At 33.3% G+C, this 15,033-nt stretch overlaps 1 long non-coding RNA gene across 3 annotated transcripts in view; it reads right to left on the bottom strand.

Annotated features, from left to right (window-relative positions):
• The window catches only part of LOC141386143 (uncharacterized), a 248,468-nt gene that overhangs the window by 134,850 nt on the left and 98,585 nt on the right, over positions 1-15,033 (bottom strand). The window contains exons 3-4 of one of the 3 annotated variants that reach the window (XR_015476834.1): positions 4,370-4,512; positions 3,037-3,119 (exon numbers count right to left, since the gene is read on the bottom strand). This is a non-coding gene — a long non-coding RNA (uncharacterized LOC141386143). Of the gene's footprint in view, positions 1-2,039; positions 3,120-4,369; positions 4,513-15,033 lie in introns of those variants that run through there. The other 2 variants (XR_015476833.1, XR_015476835.1) reach the window with 2 other exon arrangements.

Genomic DNA, 15,033 nt, shown 5'->3' with positions numbered 1-15,033 from the left:
TAAAAAATTCATAATATTAATACTAAATCTGAAACATTATCGGTAAATTGTTATAAAGAGATCATGTGTGAAAAATGCCTTTTTTAAAAAATTTGTAGAAATTTAATTATGACAATTTTCTGAAATGAAGAGTTGTAAAATTAACGTTAAAAGGCATGAATTGTAGGGATGTAATGGTATCAGAATTTCACGGTACGGTAATACCTCGGTATGAATGTCACGGTACGGTATTTATTGAATCATTTACAGGAAAAAACAAAACTTATGAAAATACTCCAAAAAAGTGCCAAAAGTGTCAATGACATACAAATTAGCCATCTATCTGTAAGCTTTGAAACAGGAACTTCCATTTTAATAACAAAAAATTATTAAACCATGTAAAAAAATTAAGTTTCAATTTAGTAGTGTTGAAAACTCATCACATTCAACATTTAATCACTCACTCACTTAGACAGAGATGGGTTTAAAGGAAAATTATCATATAATATAATCTGGTAAAAGCTGGTATCTCTGGGCATTTACAATGTCCCCTGCAACAGAAAAAACCCTCTCATTTGGGACTGAGGTTTCTGGGACAAGAGAGATATGACTTGGCCCAGGTTGTTAGCAATGGGGAACGTTGTGCATTGTCTTTCCCCCACTTGAGAGGACAAACCATGAGTGAGATAGAGATCTCATGTCTGCATCAATCTGAACAGTGTGCTGTGTCTCTGCAGTCCCCATGACTGATTAGTCGTATTCCCCAACTTGCAGGCACGTGCACACACAGTGCTCAACCTGTGCAGTGCACATGCCCTTTTTAGTCTTGGATGGAAAGTTCCCTTCCAAAATGATCAAAAGTGCCCCCGCGACGCGACATACCCTCCGTCCCCGCTTTACAGTACGCGCGCGACAACACAGCTGATAAGAACTCGCGCGACAACACCGCTTTTCAGTACGCGCGCGACAACACAGCTGATAAGAACTCACGCGACAACACCACTATTCAGTACGCGCGCGGCGACAACACCCGCTTTAGGGTTTTCCAGCTCTTTTTGATCCCCGCTTCTAGCAGCACACTCCATTTCCGCATTACTGGATCTGTAGCGACAACAGACCGCAAGGGATTATGGCCAAGCCTGGGATGATGGGAAATGTAGTTTCCGGTACCTCCCGTTCGCTTTATTCGCCTGAGCAAATTTTCTCAGAAGACCTATAGTTTTACCGAGTCATGCGACTACGGTAATATCGAAAAAAATTAATATTGCGGTATGACGGTATTTACAATACCGTTACATCCCTAATGAATTGCATAAATACAAAAGTTTCAAATGTTAAAACTTTACAATACATTATAATGTTTATTTGCGGCAAATGTATTTTGTACTTTTACTGTAAACAGAAATTGCAGTAAGAGAATACTGTAAAACACATCTACTGTCAAGCTACTGTAAAAAGAGACTAATGTAAAATTATGGTATCATGCTGGCAACAGTGCTGCCAGTAAGTTACCACAAAAATACAATAAAAAATGTAACAGTGTGATTTATTAATTGATTGATTGATTGTTTGTTTGTTTGTTTGTTTGAAACTTTTGTGTTTATGCAATACTTGCATTTTAGTGTTAATTTTACAACTCTTCAGAAAATTGTCATAATTAAATTTTCACATTTTTTTTCACAAAAATATCACACAGTTACATTTTTTTGTATTTTTGTGGTAACTTACTGGCAGCACTGTTGCCAACAAGATACCGTAATTTTACATTAGTCTCTTTTTACATTAGCTTGACAGTAGATGTTTTACAGTATTCCCGTACCGCAATTTCTGTTTACAGTAAAAATACATTTACTGCAAATAAACAGTATAATGTACAGTATAATAACATTACAGTACTGTTACTGTAATTTCGCTAAATTACCACAAATTAATTTTACAGCATTATTACATTACATTACAATACAAAATCTATATTTTAAATATTTAGCATTAATGCTATTTAAACATGAATAAATAAATAATAAATAAATCAATAAATAAATGACAAATAATCAATAAATGAATCAACAAACTGAACCCCCTCATGTTTACAAATACAAGCATAACAGTTTAGAGGTCATTTCTAGTTAACAACATCACAGAATTAACCAGTTTTTTGGAATGGATGTGTGAATGGTGTTTTTCAAGAAAAAAAAAAAATGGAAAATTGTTGCCGGCGTGAACAGGATTTATGTGCAGTTTTGAAATTACAGGTAAAGTCACTCTGGTAATTTTATGGCAATTACCAGTAATACTGTGTGAAACGGGCTGAAGTCGGATCAAGACATGTCAAAAAATAGATACAATCAAGAATACTCATCCAGAATTAAACATCATACTGAGATATATTCAGTAACCTTGCACATTCTGAAATGGTAACCTTACCTAACTGACATAAGCACTCTGTTATCTGTAGCATTTATTAATCTATTAATTTTGGTCAAAACATGCCTAAAAAATGTTATGGTTTCGACATTCATTTTGGTCATAACATGACCAGTGGTTTGAAAATGGTATAAAAATGAAATCTTCTGAACTACATTTGTCAGTTAATCAGTTGTTGGTGAACATGCCAAAACAATGATCAAAGACTACAAAACACATTATATAGAAACATATTATACAAACAAAATGTAATATATTTTATTTTATATAAATTCTGTGTCAAATGACCATGTGTGAGCCTGGTTTAACAGAACTCGGTTATAGAGGTTTTTGTATTTTTTATTTTGTATCACATGTTGTAAAGTGCACGGTTCCTTGTCAAAGTGGCACTCACCCACACTCTTAATCGTCCCTCTCCCACACTATTCAAACACTTTAAGAGCTCTTGGTGGGGTCTTAACAGCCCCTAGTCATCCTGTCCAGTAGGCAGTCCAGTGCCATTACTCAACGCTGCATGTCTGAGGCTGCATTAAAAATCCTCATAAAAGGTGCAATCACTCTTTCTTCCTGACTGTGACGTACACTCGAATCACAAACAACTTTTCAAATATGACAAAATGCACCTAGATTTACCTGTCAGGAATTTGTTGTCTGCTTTTGGCATGATCTCACGTGATTGACAGGTTAATCCTGACCTTGAGGAGAGAAAAATGATCCTGCGAGAGGAAGGGAATTTACTATATCAAAATGTCACTCAAAACTGAAAGAATATAATGTAAAATCTTTCCATGTGGATCGACAAAATACTGATTTACTTTTGTTTAGTTATTTAAACGAATTACATCATTTGACTAATCATAAATTGAGGAATGTCCTGAATATGCAGTAATCTAAAACACAGAAATTGCTATAATATGAAGTTACTCTATATGAAGTATAACCTAAATAGATTTTTTTAATTGATGAAGCCTTTTTCGCAAAATAGGCTCATTCTGAAAACAAAGCCCTATATACATTTCTGGAGATCGCGAACTTTGTAGCTTTGTACGTATGGCTGCATTTTGCCTTTACATTGAACACTACAGGGCGGTAGGACACTGTTCCTTTTCACGCTTACCAGCTGACCGCTTACCTCCGTGTGGCTTTCCCGCTGTTACCAGTTTGTCCAGTTAGTTCGTTATGTACGTCGGCAGAATTGAGATGCAGAAAGGAGTTGATTGGGTTTAGGGAAGTTGGTGGGCGGGTCAATCAGTGCTTTTAAAAACACTATTTAACAGCGACTGCACCATTTGACAACTAGTCAACAGCGACCTCAGGTGGATTTACATAAGAACAGCAGGCGCATATGGTACTCGTGAGAGAAATTTAAGATCTGAATAAGCATAAACAGCGCTCTCTAGTGGATTCGCGAAAACAAAAACTACAAAAAACTTGCCTGCCTGAATGTATTTGGTGCTCTCTAGAAATGTATATAGCGGTACATTTTCAGAAAGACCTTCAGTTGCTATTTTAGAGTCTTTTTTAAACTAAGAGATTTTTTTATCAAGAAATTTGGAAGTAAAAAAGAAAATATTATAAATATTTTTAATTTTAATTTAAACTATAACTTCATGTTCTGTTCAAAAAAATGCTAATAAAGAATATAAAGATACATATATTAAAAAAATAATTAGAATAGTTATTAAAAAGCGCAAAAAAATCTAATCAAATTTAAACTATGAAAAAAAATACATTCAAAGAAAATATTTCTACTGCTGGTTCAAACCACTTATTTAAAATGAGCTGAAACAACATAATACAAGTGATTTTGCTCACATTTTAAGATTATAAGGCCATTATTTACAATCGGGAGATCACAATAAATACCCCCCCAAAAAGTCAAAGCAAAGAAAAAACAAGCAGATTACATGGCATAAATAGCACTGCAACATACAAAAGAGAGAGATCAACTTAGAATGTCACTTACCTGATTTATAATGTTTGATTAGCTTTAGTTTGAAATACGAAAAGAAGACGCTTTTCTTCTTTAACGGCTTATTATGCAGTCTCTGTGGACATCTTGTAGTGCTACCATCTTTGCTCAGTATGACAGGCTGATGGCCGCCGACTCTGAAATGATAAATATTTTAAAATAAGCACTTTCCTTAAAAATAAACTGCATTGTTCCAATACAAAACAACTACATTCTTGCCTAAAAGACTTTAAAGTACATAATATTGTTAAGCAGCAGCCATATTTGTCAAACTGTAGTGAGTTTGTTGATCTGCTGTCACTCTGGCTGGGCGGAGTAATACACAAGGGTGAGGAGGCTGTAAGTGGAGTGCAGATATTGCAGAATATAGCATGGCTATCAGCCATTCAGATTCAGAAGAACCAAACAGAACTGTTGTATAAGAAAAATATAACTCTACACTTCTAATTGTCATTTCACTCTTTAACACATTTTTTAGTTTAAATAAATTGTTCTAGTCATCTCAACCTACATCAAACAAACTGACTAAAATATTAAGTAAAACTTTGTATAACTTAAAAATAAAAATGTTTAAAACCTGAATAACTTATAACTTATTAAGTTAAAGCAACATAAAAAATATTTGCTGTCTTAGTTTTACGTGTAGGACACATTTTGCACGATGTTTACACTGTAACCACCAAGCAACATTTTTCTAATGGCTATGTAATTGAGTTGATTAATAATCTTGTACAAAATTTGACATTCACCAATATAAGTAAAGTAAAAGGTGTTTGCATTACTAATTTGACACATGCAGGCAGAGTTTCTACTGAGCAAAGGCTTCCTCCTCATTGTGTTCACTGAACTCCAAAAGCGATTTGTACTCGATATTCATAAAACATCAATGATGCACGAGTTTCATTGTGAAGGATGTTGCTCCATCACTTTTGATGGACGCACAAGTATAATGGCTGAAAGTGCACCCTGTTCTCCAGAATGTCATATTCATCATTGATTGCTGCACAGGCGGCTAGAACAAACATATCAATCATGCTCTGACAGAAAGCCTGTTCTGCCTGTCTTTTTACTCATGCTGTAACATTTCCTGGTTAGCCATTGTTCTCTATTCTTTTCAACAAAAGCCAGTCCATCCATTTTTCCATCAGTGTAATTAGACTTGCTTTCCACCCCGGCGGCTCAGAATTTTGACTCTCCAGAAGCCTGTCATTGAAAATTCATTAGATCTCAAAGGAGAATGATATCTTTTCTTGTTTTCTTTTTTTTTTTTTTTGCTTCAACAACAGCTCTTTGATTATTTATATATTTATTGATTGATTGATTGATTGATTTATTAATTGTGTCAAAGTCTAAGGAGATATTATTAAATCTTTGTCTTTTGATATTAACTTGTGGTTGATAAGGTTTCTGGATTTGATTTCAGACTTGATTACCATGACACAGATTAAATCTGTTGTTCATTTTGTGCAATCAAAAGCGAAACTTATTACTTATTACTTATTTAATTAGTAAGAATGCCAGTGTTTATGAACTATTTATATTCGCTTTGAAGAAAAATGGTTTAAAGGTATTTTCTTAAGTTATCATTTGTGTTTGATTTTTCTTAGTTTGTCACATATTCAGTCCTTATGCAAAAAAAATAATAAATAATAATCATAATAATCATAATAATAATATTAGTAATAATAAATGAATTAATAAATCAATAATAATAAGAATGATAGTAATAATGGTAGTAATAATAATAATAAAATTTGTTACAAAAAATCTAAACTGTTCTGTTTTTTTCCAAATAATGAACATGAAACGTGCAATCTTCTGTAGTTCTTTTCTGAATATTCTGTATAAGTGCGGCATACAATTGAAGGGAATTGAAGAGATGACTTCTAAAATTCAGTATTAATCAATCGTATAAATACTACTACTACTACTACTACTAATAATAATAATAATAACAACATTTATTACAGAAAAGTCAAACTGTTTTGTTCTATTCCAAAAAAATAAACATAAACTACGTTCAATTTATTCTGTTCTTATTTTCTAAATATTGAAGTGCGGCACACAAGGAATTGAAGGGATGACTTCTAAAATTCAGTATTATTACAGCATTATGCAAATCTGCAAATATCCTGTATTTCCATCATAACCTATAATGTTTTACACTATTGACAGATGAGCTTAAAGGTCAGCTCTATAAATTCCGCACCAGTAATGCAACATTACTCACAAAAAAGAATCTCAGCTTTCCTGAGTTCTTCGGTTAGTCTCTGACTAACATTGATTATGTAATAAATGAAGAGTTGTCAAAATAAGCTAACAGTCAGTCAAACAGTTCCTCCCTCTCCAAACCTCAGTCTATTTCTATGTGTCAGCCAAGTCTGGGCACTCATATAAACACAGCCGTGTTTATTGTGCCACAGTGTTTATATCATTTTCTGAAGTAAAATGTCCAGTGGCTTATACTTACAGTTGTCTCTACATATTAGAGGTGAGAAAAAGTATTTTAACATCTAAAAAATTGCACACTTCACTTTTAATTCATGTTTAACCCTGAATATCACTTTAACGCCATATATTCTTTCCAGACTTCCATCAGCACACTTACTTCTGCAGGTCTCGTATGGAAAAAAAATGGCATACTGAAGGATTAGCTCATGTCTTATGACTTGTTGGCACAGAGCTCTAATATTATTTAATATTTGCAGTCAATACACAAGCGATGGCACCACCGATGCCTAGTGCCAAAGTAAAGAAAGGATATCAGAATTCTGGCACCCTGAAACTGAAACAGTATCCACTGGTCTAAATTGTGTGTTATTATGACAGCTATATTTAAAAAATAAAAGGTGCCCAAATGCTGGAGTAATCATTTCTGAAACTTTGGAGTTTGAATAGGTCCTCAGAAATTATGCTCAGTATTTAACATATTTTGTATGCTGAGCTCATGAAATTAAGACATGAAAAGGAATCCAGAAGGACTCTGTGAAAGAAAGATCATAAAAGGACTGTAGGGAGAAGAGCGGAGATGGCTAAAGTTCAAGGCTTTCAACACATTATTACTACCAAGCCTTCATGCATCAATGCATATGTGTGTGCTGAATTAACCAAGGGGGGGAAATCATCACTTTTATTCTGATCACCCAGCATTGACTGATGTTGATTTAAGGTGATTGATGGCACAAGACAGGCCTGCAGACGTCCTGAAGTATTTTGCATAGACAGAATGCATTAATTGGTAAGGAATAATTAATGACCGGCCATTGAATCACTAGAAAAATAAGAAGCAGAAGCAGCTTGGGAGTGCATTATTTTATAATATTTTCAAGGGTTGCTTTCAATTATTCCAGATACTGTACCGTTATCGAACATAAAAACCCTGCTCAGACATTTGACAGGTTTTGTTGTCAACCTCTTCCTGTGTACAGGATTTTTTTGCGCATCTCCTCCAAATTGTTTAGATTTTTGACAGTTGTAGGCTGTGAAAAAACTAAAATCACTATTAATGTACAGTTAAAGTCAGAAGTATTTGCCTCCAAAATGATTAGCCCTCCTGTTTATTTTTCCCCCCAATTTCTGCTAAACAGAGAGAGGATTTTTTTCAACACATTTCTAAATATAGTAATTTTAATAACTTATTTCTAATAACTGATTTATTTTATCTGTGCCATGATGATAGTAAATAATATTTGACTAGATATTTTTCAATAGAACAGAAGATTGGAAAAACGTTGCCTGGTCTGATTTCTGCTGCGACATTGGGATGGTAGGGTCAGAATTTGGCATCAACAACATGAAAGCATGGATCCATCCTGCCTTGTATCAACAGTTCAGGCTGGTGGTGGTAGTGTAATGGTGTGGGGCATAATTTCTTGGCACACTTTGTGTCACGTTATGCGAGATTGAAACGGAAACAAAAAGGTGCGGATCCAAGTGCAGTTTATTTACAGTGCGCATCAACAGAGAAACAAGGTGTTCAAAGTACGAATAAACAACAAAATAAGAAACATAAAACAGAGACAGGGCTCAGGAATCAAAACTCGAATACTAGACTTACTGGAAACATGGCGGCATAAACGATGCGATGATCAACAGTGGTAGAATGATAGAATATATAGTCCAGATAATCAACGTAAAACAGATACAGCTGTGATGACAGATCAGTGTATGTGTTCCAGTGTATGCGCGAGGTAAGTATGGAGTTGTAGTCTTTTTGGGACGCTGTGGTTTCTTCTGAGTCCTGTTGAACTACAGCGCCCTCAGGTGGTCACTGACAGTTGTGACACTTTGGGCCCATTAGTACCAATTGAGCAATGTGTCAACACCATAACTCACATGAGTATTGTTGCTAACCATGTCCATCCTTTTGACCACAGTGTACCCATCTTCTGATAGCTACTTCCAGCAGAATGTGGCCGCCATGTCATAAAGCACGAATCATCTCAGACTAAATTCTTGAACATGACAATGAGTTCACTGTACTTAAATGGCCTCCACATTCACCAGATCTCAATCCAATAGAGCACCATTGATGTGCAGCTGACAAATCTGCAACAACTGCGTGATGCTATCAAGTCAATATGGAACCAAATATCTAACAAATAATTCTAGAAGCTTGTTTAATATATGCCACTAAGGATTAAGGCAATTCTGGAAGCAAAAGGAGCTCCAAACTGATACTAATAGAGTGTACCTAATAAAGTGGCCGGCAAGTGTATATACGTAGACATAGAAAAAATATATATGTATTTTTCATTATATGTCCTTATAATTGTACACGTATTCCAGGTATTCCCAGAAAACATTCCTATTGTGTTTTTCTAGTAACAGTCGACTGCTTTTGGAACAGGTTTCAAAAATCCTAAGCGAGCAGCTTAATAAAATGCACAACTGCTGCAAAGATGTAAAGAGCCTGAGGGGTTAAAATACAGTCAAATGGCAGCAGAAAGTTTCAGAAGCATGACTGATTGGTGTATTAGTCCCAGAAACTCTGTGCTCATGTTCCCATAGCATTAATGACACTGTACAGAGCGAGTATAATGTTTTCTGTTGATCTAAGATCGGGTTATTCAACCACACCTGCGTCTCAAGACTAACGCATGTTACCTCATCTACCACAACATGAGTCTGCACAAACCACAGCAGCGTCAGAGGTCAAGTGCAGGAAAGAAAACGCCGCTTTTCAGACATTCACAGAATCACGCTAATCGTTGCCATTTGTCCAGATTCCAGAATGAAGTGGCTTCTGGGCAACTCACTGAGTGTATCTGGGCTTGTGAAAAGGCCTGAATATAAGGAGACCATTGGTGGGCTTTGATTTGTGGAGTCATTTAACTGCAATGAGGAAATCAAATGTTTCTAGTCAGATCCAAATGATCATCTATCAGTTGAAAGGAGGAAAGGAAATGAAGGGAGATGGTGTTCAGCATACAGGCTTTAGTTGGTTGTACTTCTTGTAAATATTGTACAGTTGAAATGTGTAGGGGTAAAAACATCACGTTGTTTTAACATCAAATTTTAATTGATTTACAGACATTTTTCTTAGAACGCAAAATGATCCATTATGCTTTGCATGTATGCGTAAGGAGGATGCTTCGAATTTCCGGTTGGCAGCTTGATGGTTACACACACAGTCACATTTGGATGTACTTTCTTATATATATATACATATAGATATACATATATATATATATATATATATATATATATATATATATATATATATATATATACATATATATATACATATATATATATATCTATATATGTATGTATGTATTTATTTATTTATTTATTTATTTATTTATTTATATAAAGGGGTTTATATAAGTGCTGGCTGAGTAATGATTGAAAGTGTAATGTAATGATAAAGACAACGCCTTATTATTTTCTGAAGTACTGTAATATCCAGGGATAACTTTTATAATGAATTTGCAGTTTGTTAGAGGTCATTCAAAATGAAGGGATCAAACAGATACTTTAAAATATGAATATTAAAAACAGACTGTCATTTAACAGCATGGAACAAAGCGTCACTGCTTTGTTGAAAAGTGCATTGCTTTTTAATAATTGATCAGTTTAGTTTTTCATGCTGCGGTAACCTACTGTATAAAATATACTCATTATTAGATAGACAGCAGGCGGTCGGTTATGAGGGTAAGAATTTTCATCATTCAGCTTAAATGATTTTTTTAGTAATTCATTACACTAGTCTATATGGGGGAATGCTGACTAAATTACTTAATAAAAACGTAATAAAAATTAAGATTTCGATGCATTTTTGGTGTAATTATATTGTTATACTAAATGACATTCTTCAATATTCTATTAATATATTCTTCAAAATATTGTCTTCTATATAGCATTTATTTAATGTAAAAAAATAGTTAAATTGTTAAATATTTATTAGAATTTTAAATAACTGCTTTCATATTGTATGTAGTTTCAAATAAAATATTATTTCTGTCACTATTGCTTTCATTACTATTACCATTAATAATAATAATAATAATAACTATAATAATAATAATAATAATAATAAAAATAAATAATTACATTTTTTGATTAAATGAATGCCACTTTGGTGAGGAAGAGAAGCTTATTTTAGAACATTTAAAAATCCTAGTGACCCCAAACCTTTGACCGGTAGTGTGTGTGTGTGTGTGTGTGTGTGTGTGTGTGTGTGTGTGTGTGTGTGTGTGTGTGCGTGTGTGTGTGTGCGTGTGTGTGTGTGTGTATGTATATATATATAACTGAATTGGACTGAATTATTTGCCACCCTGTTTATTTTTTATTTTTACCTAATTTCTGTTTAACGAGAGCAGATTTTTTTCAACACATTTCTAATCATTATAGTTTTAATAACTCATTTCTAATAACTGATTTATTTTATCTTTGTCATGATGACAGTAAATAATATTTGACTAGATATATTTTCAAGACACTTCATACAGCTTACAGTGTCATTTAAAGGCTTAACTAGGTTAATTAGGTTTACTAGGCAGGTTAGGGTGATTAGGCAAGTTATTTATAACAATGGTTTATTCTGTAGACTATCGGAAAATATATAGATAAAAGGGGCTAATAATTTTGATCTTAAAATGGTGTGTAAGAAAATTAGGAACTGCTTTTATTCTAGTGGAAATAAAACAAATGAGACTTTCTCTAGAAGAAAAAAATATTATCAGACATACTGTCAAAAATTCCTTGTTCTTGTTAAACATCATTTGGGAAATATTTAAAAAAGGAAAACTAATTCAAATGGGGGCTAATACTGACTTCAACTGTATACACAGAGAACGAGAATGTTTTATGTGCATCAATGGAAGATTTCCCTTTTGTATAAGGAATTTATTGTCACAGATTTATTAAGTTGCCTAAAATTATACCAAAACACTGCATTTATCTGCACTGTAAAACCCAAAGAGTTAAGGTAACTCAAACCTTTTAAGGAAACTAATTGCAACAAACCATTTAAGTTTAAAAACTAATTCTTATCAGTGCCTTCAGCACTGAGTCGAAATCAGTCAATTTTGAGTTAACTATATTTCATTTGATAAATTTGACTGTTGGGTTTTACAGTGTGTAAGTAGGGAAGATTCCTTTCAGACTTTGAGACAATTTGGTACAGTACAAGACATTCGGGTTAAAACAATTCATTAATTTCAATATAAATTCACATTTTTATGAAAAAAAAAAAACATTTAAATTCAATAATTACAATTGAAATTATGCAACAACAACAACAAAAAACATTTTTTGTTTTCAGGATTTAATAAATTACAACTATTTGTTTAACTACTGAGAAATAATAATTAATTGCATGTACTATCTAAAATGTATGGTTAGGATTAGAATATAGTGTGGGCTTAGGGTTAGTTGCACATACTTACCGGTAATTGTAATTACTACAGTAAATGTACATAAAATGTTTAACAAAAACTTTTTTTTTAAAGTGTTACTAAAAGTTCTTAATTCATATTTTAGTTGCATTAAACAATTGAAATTTTCTTAACTTGCCAGCAAATCATATTTTTCGATTATATTTTTAATCATTATTTCCAATATTATTAAATACGTTATCTGGCACTGTCTATCAACTGCACTGCTAAAAATCTTGCTTCTATAACATAACTTCATTAATTGTCATTGTAACTCAAAATAATTATTATAATTATTAATTATATATTATATTAGGTTTATAGCAAAAGCATTTATGTGCCAGAGTTCAGAATAACATAGGCATGAAAGCATATCAGCAGGGGCAGAACAAGGGCGGAAAATCGTATTTTAAAACAAATTTACTAAGTGTGAAAATGACCGGAACGTACAATTCCATGCAATTTAAAAAAAGTAACATTAGCGGTTTAAACTGCATATGCACTCAAGTGTAATATTTATTTATTTTGATTTAACTTGTCTTTGAGCAGAATCAACCGACTGGATTTTGTTAGTGAAAGGGTCAAGGCTTTGTGTCAGCTGATCTTTAACCTGGTCAGACACCGAGATGGTTATCCTGATCAATCACTTCATACCTTCGAGAAAGACACTTAACCTCAGCTTTAGGGAGAAGGAGAACTATTCAAAAAAGTTCTTGCACGAGTCACTTTGGATGAAAATTGTTGCTTTAATCAGGAGGCATTTGTTGCCAGAACCTGCAGTGTTTCAAACTGTCCTTTAAACTATTGAGCTGCGGGCCAGATCTGATTTTGAGAGCTGTTCTCTGGCAAGCACCTACAGTTTCTCAGTTGGGCTTGAGCCCTTTTGTGTTTCTGGACATTATGACTTTTAAGACGAAATGGGTGCCTCCAAGTCTATACGGTCAGTGTGTATGTCTCTTTGTTTTTCAGAGGTCATTACCTCTTGATTTTAAGAGAAACGCTGCATCTTCTTTTCCATTCATTTCCATATAAAAATGTAAAAAGGTAAGATGAGCTATTGCAAATGAACTGTGGAGCAATGAATTATGTTAGAGGATTAATCACTAAAACAAAAACATGTCTTTCCTGAATATGTTACAGAACACATTAGATGAAATGTTGATATATCTTTGAACGTAATCTGTCATTTGTCCTGGTCTGGAATATGTAACTTTCATGTTCCTTATCAGCACCTCAGTATTTCTCAAAGATTCTCAATCAGGTTGTGGAGAAAGATAGACCTTAGATTTTATAGTCTAAGTTTGCTGGATTTCAAAGACAGAAATGTCCCTTTCAAAATTAGCAAAACATTAATTAATGATCTCGCTCAACTCATTGTGAGTTAAATAAAACAATGAATTGATGAATTAATAAACAAAAGATGTTACAAGAGTTTGCCCCAAAAAGATTCAATCATCATTTACTCACACAAAGAATTCTTCATATTGATTGGTTGGTAGGTTGTTTGGTTAACTGATTGATTGATTGATTGATTGATTGATTGATTGATTGATTGATTGATTGATTGATTGATTGATTAATTGATTGACTGACTGATTGATTGATTGACTGACTGATTGATTGATGTATTGATTGATTGATTGATTGATCAATAATCGATCAACGAATAGATGGATTGAATGATTGAAAGCCCCTTCATTGAAAGTCATTGGCAACCTTTTTTTGGGTCAAGTATATATTTATTTTGTACGACTAACAAAAAAGTATGTACAACTTCTCTAAAGGTAAACAGTTGAGTTTTTCCACCAAGCTAAACTGGGTGAATTACATTGCACCTCGAAATCACTTAACTTCTGTCAATAAACTAATGTGACCATCTGCTTAGAGAGGGAGCATGTGTTAAGCACAATAGAGTTAGCTGGGGATTGTTTTTAGGCACTGCGTAATATCCATAGATTGTAAAAATATGGAGATAATATCCATCACTCATATGTTTTTGAAGAGTGCAAAAGAAGCTACAAGTGGGTGTGGCCAACATTTGCCTTTTTGCAAATCATTTATTTATTTTTTTTGTCCCAGGTTGTTTTCTGCTGTAAAGTTTGCTGTTTTAACAGTGAAGTCAATAAAAATGTACTCTACTATGGAGTCAGGCCTAGTGTAATCTCAAAGAATTGCAGTTTCAGTTACTTCTGTATTAGCTTCACGAAAGAGAGCGAGACGTTGCCGCTTGGTAACATCATTGAAGAAAGATGATCAAAACTATTTGGATATTTATGAGGGTGATCCTAATACATAATGGTCAAATACAATTTAACGATTTATGCTAAGCTAAGCTAAAAGTGCTCAAACCAGACCTAGAGACCAGTTGAATGGTTTTAAAAATGATAAAATTCCACTATTCAACTCTAAGGGAGTCATAAAATTATCATTTAAATTTTTTTTTTCCTTTAATCCATAGGGTGAGCAAATGATGTAAGAAATATAGTTTAGACTGAATTTTAATTTGAACAGGAACTAATCAATATTTAAAAAAAGAAAACAAAATCATGTAATTATGAATTATATCACAGTATTAATCAAACATAATTAGAGTTAACTTTCACAACAAACTGCTTACTCTGTTTTTATTTATTTATTTATTTATTCCACCTAAAACAAACAAGCAGGCTAAATCACAGTTTGTGTAATTACTTTTGTGATTCCTCTTTTGTCTCCCATTACTCTGTTTATGTAGTTTCATCCCATCTGCTTTTAGAAACCATCTCCATCTGCCGCCTT

The sequence above is a fragment of the Danio rerio genome, chromosome 1 (genome assembly GCF_052040795.2).
Source record: "Danio rerio strain M-AB ecotype USA chromosome 1, GRCz13ab, whole genome shotgun sequence".
NCBI lineage: Eukaryota > Metazoa > Chordata > Actinopteri > Cypriniformes > Danionidae > Danio > Danio rerio.
This window is presented reverse-complemented; position numbering and strand designations above follow the sequence as displayed.